The sequence below is a fragment of the Manacus candei genome, unplaced genomic scaffold (genome assembly GCF_025592945.1).
Source record: "Manacus candei isolate 608988 ecotype Guabito, Panama unplaced genomic scaffold, ASM2559294v1 h1tg000110l, whole genome shotgun sequence".
Classification (NCBI taxonomy): domain Eukaryota; kingdom Metazoa; phylum Chordata; class Aves; order Passeriformes; family Pipridae; genus Manacus; species Manacus candei.
This window is the reverse complement of record NW_026138158.1, coordinates 381,658-390,383: the sequence shown is the minus strand read 5'-3', so window position 1 is coordinate 390,383 and position 8,726 is coordinate 381,658. Positions and strand designations below refer to the sequence as shown.

The 8,726-nt window shown below is 54.1% G+C and overlaps 1 long non-coding RNA gene across 1 annotated transcript; it reads left to right on the top strand.

Moving 5' to 3' along the window:
• The first annotated feature begins 433 nt into the window (after positions 1–433).
• On the top strand, positions 434–7,832 carry LOC127461652 (uncharacterized). The gene is made up of 3 exons (XR_007900191.1): positions 434–466; positions 3,097–3,261; positions 3,893–7,832. It is a non-coding gene; the product is annotated as an uncharacterized LOC127461652 (long non-coding RNA).
• The last annotated feature ends 894 nt before the right edge of the window (positions 7,833–8,726 follow it).

Below are 8,726 nucleotides of genomic sequence, written 5' to 3'. Positions count from 1 at the left end.
CTGAGGAGTCCCCATACCCTCCCCCAGTCCCTTCTCGGACTGCCCGGGAGCCCGCAAACCCCTTTCTCATCCTCCCCATTTGCTCAAATCACACCCCTAGTCCCCCTCCTGGCTCCCCTCAACTCCCTCCCAGGTACCCCCAAGACCCACAAACTCCCTTTCAGTTGCCTCCAGGATCCCCAAAGTCTGTACCAGTTGCCCCAAACCTCCCCCAGGCCCCTTCCCAGTTACCCCCAGGACCCCCATCTGCGGCTCAGCTTTGGGGTCCTGCAAGATCCAAACATCCCCAACCGCCCCCCAGGAAAAAACAAACAGACACCCCCAAGATATTTGCGGCGAACTCCCCCTCCCCGGTCACCTACGTGATGCGGGGCGGGGAGTGTGTGATGCTCCTCTCCTTCCTCCTCCTCTTCCTCTTCCTCCGGCTCCTCCTCCTGTTCGTTCCGCACGGGCGAGGCGCTCTCGGGTGAGCGGCGGGGGGGACACGGTGGGAAAGGGGGGAAGAGAGGGGGAAAAGAGGGGATGGGACCCCCAAACTGAGCGCGAGGGGCGGTGGGTCACCCCCAAAGGGAGCTGGGAAGGAGCCGGGGTTTGGGGGGACGGTGGGAAAGGGGTGGGAGAGGGGGAATAAGGGGAGGTGGGACGGCGGGAAAGGGCTTCCCTTGGGGTCCCTTCGTGTCCCCATCCCTTGGGCCCTGGAGAGAGAGAGCCTGGCGAGAGGGGACCCCCGAGCCCCCTGTCCCTAGCGAGCGGTCGGGGCCGTGCTGCTCGTTCTGAATTCCCGTCAGGCTGAACAAAGACCCGCTCCCGTGTCAGGAGCTCTTGTGTTTTCTTGTCCCCAACACTTCCAGGAGCTCCCCCCGCATTCCCAAAGTCCTGCCGGGCGCTGGCTCGCAAGGCCCAGCAGAGCCCCCCAGTCCCCGCCGTGCCCCCCAAAGCTCGGTGCGGGGGTGGGACAGAACAGGAGAACCGGGCTGGGCCCGGGGAAAGGCCGGGAAGGGAAGCAGGAATGGCCCCGGGGCTTGAATCCCGCGTTGGTGCTGCCGCGGGGCTGGGCCGGAGCTGGGAAACAGGGCCGGGAAAGAGAGAAGAGAAAGAGGGAAGAGGCAGAGGAAAGAGAGAGAACAACGAAAGCGAGGGGACCCGATCCACTCCCTTTTCTCGTTAAACAGACTTCTGGGGCGTTTTGTTCCCTTGGGCACATCCGGTCCTTCCCCAGGGAGTGAGTCAGGTGGGCTGAACCTGTCTCAAGGCGGAGCAGGGAGTTCATAGAACCAGAGAATGGGCTGAGTTGGGAGGGTCAGGGTCATCGAGTGCAACTCCTGGCCCTGCACAGGACACCCCAAGAATCCCACCCTGTGCCCGAGAGCATTGTCCAAATGCTTCTTGAGCTCAGACAGGCCTGGTGCTGTGACCACTTCCCTGGGAAGCCTATTCCAGTGCTCAGTCACCCTCTGGGGGAAAAAACCTTTTCCTAACATCCCACCTAAACCTCCCTGACTCAGCTCCAGCTGTAGAGTCCTGCCACTAGTCACAAGAGTGAAGAGATCAGTACCTGCCACTCCACTGCCCCTCAGGAGGATGTTGAAGACTCCACTGAGGTCTGACCTCAGTCTCCTTTTCTCCAGGCTGAACAAAGCAAGTGCCCTCAGACGCTCCTCATAAAACCTTCCCTCCAGATCCTTCCCCATTCTCATGGCCTCCTTTGGCTTCATGTCTTTTTTATATTGTGGTGCCCCAAAGTGCCCCAGAACTTGAGGTGAGGCCGCCCCAGTGCAGAGCAGAACAATCCCCTCCCTGGCCCAGCTGGCAACACTGGGCCTGATGCCCCTCAGGACAGCGTTGGCCCTCCTGGCTGCCAGGGCATGCTGACTCATGGCCAACTGGTCACCAACCAGGACCCCCAGGGCCCTGTCCTGCAGCTGTTCTCCAACCTCTTGTTCCCAGTCTAGACACACAGCCAGGGTTGCCTGGAGGAGGAGGAGGAGCAGGTGGAGAAAGAATGCAGCAGGAGGAGAAGTAGTGGGAGGAAGAGCAGGGATAGCAGAGGAAAAGGAGCAGGAAGAGCAGGAACGTTGCTGTTCTGCTGCTGACTGTATCTGCAGCCCCCCACCCCCGGGAGCATCGCCCCTCCCTCCTGCATCCCAAAGGTGACTGGGGAGGGGGAGCTCACCCCAAATGTCTTGAGGGATTTCTGGGGGTTTTTTGGGGGAGACATTTGGATCTTTGAAGACTCCAAAATGAGCCGCAAATGCCCCTCGGGGGGATATTGAGGTTCCTGTTAGGTGTTTTTTGAGGGTCCCCAAAAAACTGCCAGCAGAGTCCCGGCAGTGGGCGGGAGGATGCGTGTTCCCCCCTGCAGTGGGGATTGGTGTTCCTGGGTCAGGCCCTTCATTGCCAGCCTGGAGCACGGAGAGGGGGGACCCCTGGGACCCTGAAACGGGGGCCCTCGAGAGGGGACCCTCAGGACTCCCAGCAGTCTGGAGAGGGGACACCGCAGAAAGGGGAGACCCCTGGGACACCAAAGTAGGGATCCCAGAGAGGGAAGATCCCTAGGATTCCCAGGATCCCCAGCAGCGTGAAGAAGGAAGGACCGCAGAGAGGGGGTACCCCTGGGACTCCTTGCACCCTGTAGCAGAGAATGAGGGGAGAAGGTACCCCTGGGACCCCGAATACCCCCAGCATCCATAAACGGGGGGACCCCAGAGAAGGACTACCCCCAGAATCCCAAAGGGAGCAGACTAGAGAGGAGGGACTCCTGTGTTTCACAGCACCCCTTACAACCTGGAGATAGGGAACTCCCAGAACCCCAAAGTGGAGAGACCAGAGAGGGGGAACTCCTTGGGAGGGTTTTATTTCACTGAATCTTGAACTTTTTGAGTTTTATGGGGGTGAATCTTGGTGTTTTGGAGGGTTTTTGGGCTAAATCTTGGTATTTGGGAAATTTTTTTTTGATGACTCTTCATATTTTGAAGATTTTTTGATGAGTATTGATGATTTGGAGGGGTTTTTAGCTGAATCATAACCTTTTGGGATTTTTGGGGCTGTGTCGGTGTTTTGGGGATATTTGTTGGGCTGAATCTTGGTGTTTTGTAGGTTTTTGTGGACATAAGATGCCTGGTGACTTCTAGAGATGGACTTGGGCAGGAGGAACCTCCAACTCACACCTTGGTTTTCCCCCAAAATAGGATTTCTCCTTCCCAAAGCTTGGCCAAATACAGGAGGAGGCTGCGAGGAAGATGCTCCAGGACCCCCAGGCAGGTGAGGAGGAAGTCAGTGCCCCTTTGCCCCTGTTTTGTCCTGTATCTCCCAGCTGAGCATCGCCCCCGGCTGCAGGACAACCCCGCTGCCGCCGCCGTCCTGCCGGGGACGGATTTGGGGGGATCTCCTTGCCCTTCTCTCTGGCACAGAGTCAAATCCCCTCCCTATCCTTCTTCCTTCCTATCCTTCCTTCCTTGCTTTCCTTGTTCCTTTTCTTTCCTTCTTCCTTTTCCTTCCTTCTCCTTTTTCCTCCCCCTCCTTCTTCCTTCTGCTTTTTCCTTGCTCTCCTTGTTCCTTCTCCTTCTTCTCCTTCCTTCTCCTTCCTTTCTCTCCTTACTCCATTTTTTTCCTGTTCCTTCCTATCCTTCTTTGTTTTGCTTGTTTCTTCTTCTCCTTGCACCTTCTTCTCCTCCTTCCTTCTCTTTTTTCATTCCTCCTCTTCTTCCTTCTTTTTCCTTTCTCACCTTCTTCCTCTCCTTTTTCCTCTCCTTGCTCCTTCCTCTCCTTGCTTCCTCCTCAACTTGTTCCTTCCTCTCCCTCATTCTTTCTTCTTGTTCCCTTTTCTCCTTCTTCCTTCTCCTTGTTCCTTCCTCTCCTCTGTTCCTCCCTCTCCTTGTCCTTCCTCCCCCAGACAACAACTTGAGGACAGAGACCATGGAGGACAAATCTCCCTGGCAGAACCTCATGGAAGAGGCTGTTTTGAACAGCTCCACTGTACAGGAAGGCAATGGGGAGGAAAAGCCACAAACATTCCCCATGGGAAAGAGCTCCAAACCCACTCCATGGTGCTTTGAGGAGGAAAGACCCCCCCGTGTGCTGGGAAGGTGGCTGGAGCTTCAACCAGAGCTCTGATCTGGTGGTCCATGAGTAGCTTCACAGCAGAGAGAAGCCTTTCACATGCTTGGAATGTGGGAAGAGCTTCAGCTGGAGGTCCCACCTGATCCGCCACCAGAAGATCCACACCAGGGAACGGCCCTACACATATGGGGAATGTGGGAAGAGCTTCAACCAGAGCTCTGCCTTGACCTCACACCAAAGGACCCACCAGTAAGGGAAGCCATCCGAGTGCCCCAACTGTGGGAAGAGCTTCGTCCGCTGCTCCAACTCCATCACCCATTGGAGGACCCATGTTGGATGATCCACAGTGACTCACATTGGGCAGAGACCTGGTGGGTAAAGGCCTGTTGACCAACGTTTCTGGTGACCCATGTTCCTTGTAACCCACTGTGGTAGTGCTTTACCCCCCCCCCCCCAGGCCTCGCTATGATCTGAGACATGCTCATTAGGCCTCGGCCTTGAGGAACAGCCCCTGGACTGAGCTGCTTTTGAGCTGCTCAGAAACACTGTCTGCTCATAGGAACTGGTGCTGTCTAATGAGCTCCTGCTTTTCATAACCAACGGCCTTGGAAACTTGTTTTTGTTGCCCAAAGAACAACCCAAGTGGAATCGTATTTTTGTTCTCCAACTTTCAGAGAAAGTCCCTAACCTGAACTGGGGCCAGGATGGACAGTTCCTGTGCCTTAAAGCCCCCTCTGTGGTGCTGATTGAGACCCTTTGAGCTCTCTGAGGCCACAGCAGCTGCGACAGCAACCTCCCTTTGCTTAGGCCTCTCAGAGCCCCCAACTCTCCCATTTGCTGCACTCGGAGGATCCTGACCAACAGCAGATCTGGGGCTGATCCCTCTCACTCCTCGAGGCTCAACCGTTCTTCTGAGAATGTGCAATGGCATCCCAAGGGAGGATTTTCCTGAATCCCAAGGGAATTGTTCCCAGGTACCTTGTCCAGACTCTTTCTGTCTGTGTGAGGGTGAATCTGCCATAACAAATGTCCCGGGAACACTGCTCTCCTGGATTCTTCAGCACTTTGGATTTGTAAGTCGGTCAGGCCTGTGAGTTACTGTTATGGTGTCGTAAATTCTATATGAATGCTTTGCTAAATTGTTTGACTTCAGTTATCAGTTAAGTGCTGTTAAGTTAAGTGCTGTTGGGCCTCTAGGCATAAACTGTTGATCAAGTTCAGGTTCAGTTTAGCATGGTGGCAGCTGCGACAGGGACCTGACCCTGCCCGGGACGGTGATGCCACCTGCCTGCTCCAAACTGGGCCAGACTGGTGCTCCCAGTGCTGTGTGGGCCAGGGTCGCTTTTGGGGACCCCCCCGGCACTGCCCAGCTACTTTTGGGGTGTCAGCACCTGCCCAGCGCTGGGGATGGGCTGTGTGGGAGGAGTTGGGGCCGGACTGGTGGTGCTGGGAACCCCCCCGGCTGCAGGCGAGGGGAACTCGGGGGAGCGGGAAGGGGAGAGACAGTGGGAAAGCAGGAGGAAAGAGGGAGTGGGACACCCAAACCAAGCGGGACAGGGGTGCGACAACCCAAACCAAGATCAGTGATGGCTGGGGATTGTGGACAATTGGAAAGGGGGAGAAGAGAGAGGAAAAGATGGGGCTTTGGACCATCAAAATGAGCTGAGAGGGGCTAGGTCACCAAATCCAAGCAAGGTGAGGGGGGATACCAAGCTGTCAGGGGAGCTGGGGATTGTGAGGATGATGAGGAAGGGGTGAGACAGTGAGGAAAAGAGTTGGAACAGCAGGCACAGGTGTCCCATGGGGGTCCTGTTGCAGGATGCTCTGCCTGGAATGGGGTAAAACAACTCCAGCAAGACCCTGTTTGAAAAGCCCTCAGTGGGAAATTAAGAAGGGTGGGGAGGAGGTTGTCATGCTGTTTTGGGGACTGAACAAAGCTGAAACCAGCCTGACTCATCAGTCCCTAGGTTAAACATCCAGAGAGTGAGAGAATATTTGGCAGACCTTGTAAAATATCTGGATATAAAGGAATAAACAAGTGACACCACTGAGAACTTCTCCAAAACTGCTGAGCTGGCATAGCCTGGACACACCTGACTGACAGTCCAGCACTTTATACTAGAAAAGCCCAGTCCCAAATTTTAAAGGCAAGGTCTTCTGACATATCCCTTCTTGGGATTGTGTGTGGAGATTCCTGCCTGGAGTGGGGGCACCCCTCAAAGTCACTCCTAAAGGCTAAGCCAAAGAGATTTGCCTAAGGTCTTTGGTCTGGGTGAGTGACATCAATCTCTACTTAATAATTGGTTTTGGTTAAATGCAATTGCTTTAGTACAGTTGCTTCAATATTGCTTCCTAGTGCACTATATTACAACAATTGTTATAGCTGCTATACTGGGTAGTAAATAATTCTGATTAAGATATTTTTACTTAATCATTATCATAACAAATCCTATATATATTTATATAAATATATCTGGTTTGTAGTCCAGAGCCCTGGGATGTCACCATGGAAGCCCTGTCACTGCATGGGACATCACAGCTCTTTAGCAGCACAGACACCTCTGTTGTCACCATGAAGCCTCTGTGAGTGCCTGTGGTAAATTGGCTCCTTAGCAACCATCACAATTTCCTGTTACTGTGGTCAGTTTCCATGACAACCATCACCAGGACATGTTGCTCATGCATGGCCCATGGCAACTCCATGGAGATGCAACCACCCCGGGGTAGTTGCCATGGGAACAAGCTGAGTCCCGTAACCAGAGTCCGTTGCTATGGCAGCAATTTACGATCCTATACCGCTTGTCAGTTACCACAGCACCCATCAGTGGACCCCTTCCTAAGTGTGGTGCCATGGCAACCAAGATTTGGACCAGTTGTGATAGTTGTTTGCTGTGGAAACCTGCATTAGGGCACATTGCTATGGGCTTGTGCCATGGAATTCTGGGTCTGTGACGTTTCTGTGGCAGCTTGGGTCAACTGTCCCGGCAATCATCATAGAAACCCATTGCCAGAGACTGTTGTCATGGCCACTTGCACTGAGACCTGTTGCTAAGTCTGGTTGCCATGGCAACCATCAAAAAGACCCATTGCTATGTCGGTTGCTGTGACAACCTGCAGGGAGGCCGTTGCTGCAGTTTCCATGGCAACCATTAATAAATCTATTGCCAGGGACCTCACTCCTGGGCACTTCCATGAGTTGTTTGCCATGGAAACCATCCCACAATCTTATTGAAAGGTTGGTTGCCATGGCAAGCCATATAAGAATCCATTGCTAAGGTTGGTTGTCATGGCAACCATCCCAATGCCCTGTTGCTGGGGCAGGGGCACAGCACTGACCCTGTGAGACCTTGTGCTGGGGAATGGGCATTGGGAGATGGTTTGGGCTTGGAGGGAGTAAGTTTCCTTCCGGGGGGCTTCTCTGGGACTGGACTGGGAACAGGGGGGAAAATTCTGGGAGGTTTTTGTTTCTGCCCAGAGCCAAGGCCTTTCCTGCTCCTCGTCCTGTCCTGCCAGCAAAGGGAGCTGGAGGTGCACCAGGAGTTGGGAGGGGACACAACCAGGACAGGTGACCCCAACTGACCCCAGCAATGTCCCAGACCATGTGGTATCACTGTCAGGTGTGGGAAAGGAGGGCAGACTGGGGAAGGAGGGAACACTGGGAGCGATGGTGTTTGTGTCCCGAAGTCACCATTCCTTGAGGTGGAGCCCTGCTCCCGTGGGGAAGCTGAACACTCTCCTGCCTGTGGGAAGCAGGGAGGGAGTTCCTGATTTTTGCTGCTCCATAACTGTCTGTGCCTCAGCCCAGGAGTTTGGTCCCTTTTGCTCTCTGGGTTGTACCCCGTCCCGCAGGTGCTCAGATGTCGCCACAATTAGTGATGGAACCAGGTGTGAGGGGCAGTGCTGGAGAAACAGACTCAGAGAGACATCAGTAGGGACTGTTGCCATAGCAACCAGCACTTGGACTATCAGTCCATTGCCAGGGACTCTTGCCATGGCAACCAGAACCATTTCTCGTGACCTAGGGCTGTTGCCATGGCAACCATCCCTCAGTCCATTGCCAGGGACTGTTTCCATGAACACCTGCACTGAGACGAATGGCCAGGGCCAGTTGCCATCACAACCACCATACAGGTCCATTGCTATGGTTGGTTTCTATGGAAACCATCTGATGACGCATAGCTATGGCAGTTGCTGTGTCAACATTCCCACAAGCTGGTTGCTGAGGTCAGAAACAATCACAGTCCAGTTACTGGAGTTGGGTTACCGTGGGAACATTCACTGAGATTGGTGGCTATAACTGGTTGCCATGGCATAGTTAAACGTGGCAACTATGCCATAGCATAGTTAAAACCCATTACTGGGGACTGCTTCCATGGAGATGTGTGATCGATGAAACAAGGCTATAATTTAGGATGCAAGGAATAAAATATTTATTAATGCCAATAAGCAAAAACGGCCAGCCGGGCGCCTGGGAGGAACCCAATTTCCTGCCGCAGACCACAATCAGGGAACAGAAAACAGGACTTATTATACCCCTTGTTAGCCACCTCCCCCCAGTGTCAGTTCATCAGTCCATTGGTCCAGGTTTCGCGGGCTAAACTCTGTATGGTTCCTCTTTCGCGGGCCAAGTCCAGGTTGGTTCCTCTTTTCGCGGGCTGGAGCTGTTG